A 767-nucleotide genomic window follows, 5' to 3' on the forward strand; every position below is an offset into this window, starting at 1 on the left:
TTACAGCCGGATAGCATTCCAGGGAGAGCTGGCACAAAACACACCAGCTGCTCCCAACAATCCCAAATGGTGTGAGTGTGTGTACTCTATCGGCAGTGGCTGGCTTTGGTTCCAAACACTGGACACTCTCAGGGTTTTATATTTGCCTGGCTCTCAGAGCAGCGGAGGACTCCTCAGCTGTCAAGCTCCGGTCTTAGAAGCACTTCCTGCGGGGTGGCAGTGCTTAGGGTTTATGATGTAATGTGAGTAGGGCACAATCTGAGCATTGTATACCACACTATTGCTACTGTGGAGGCACTGCTGCGTCTTAATATTCTTCTTATCCTATTCTTAATATTTTTGTAGGGATCAGGGTTTAGGGATTTCGCCTGGATCTGATTGTCTGAACTTAAATTATATTTCAAAGTACAGTTGACTGTGAAAATACATACAAATAAAATGTAAAAAATATTTTTAAATGCTGAATTTAAGAAATCACACACACTTTTTATTTATTTATTTATTATTAATATATTATTATATATTAGTATGTTATATAATATAGTAATAATAAATAAATCAATAAATAAATATGTGTGTGTGATTTGAGAGATATATATATATATATATATTTTTATTTTTTTATTTTTACATTTTACCTTATTTGTATAGTTGTATTTTATATTTAATCTGTATATCTGTATTTATGTTCTACTGTTAGTGTTATCTGTATGCACCAAGGGTCTGAGAGTAACGCAATTTCAATTCTCTGTGTGTATGTGCTGTAC

The 767-nt window shown here is 34.2% G+C and overlaps 1 protein-coding gene across 2 annotated transcripts in view; it reads left to right on the plus strand.

Annotated features, from left to right (window-relative positions):
* The window catches only part of hmga2 (high mobility group AT-hook 2), a 44,217-nt gene that overhangs the window by 38,343 nt on the left and 5,107 nt on the right, over positions 1 to 767 (plus strand). The gene's annotated exons all lie outside the window — the stretch shown is intronic.

This window comes from Sinocyclocheilus anshuiensis, unplaced genomic scaffold (assembly GCF_001515605.1).
Source record: "Sinocyclocheilus anshuiensis isolate Anshui unplaced genomic scaffold, SAMN03320099.WGS_v1.1 scaffold1316, whole genome shotgun sequence".
NCBI classification, from domain to species: Eukaryota; Metazoa; Chordata; class Actinopteri; order Cypriniformes; family Cyprinidae; genus Sinocyclocheilus; species Sinocyclocheilus anshuiensis.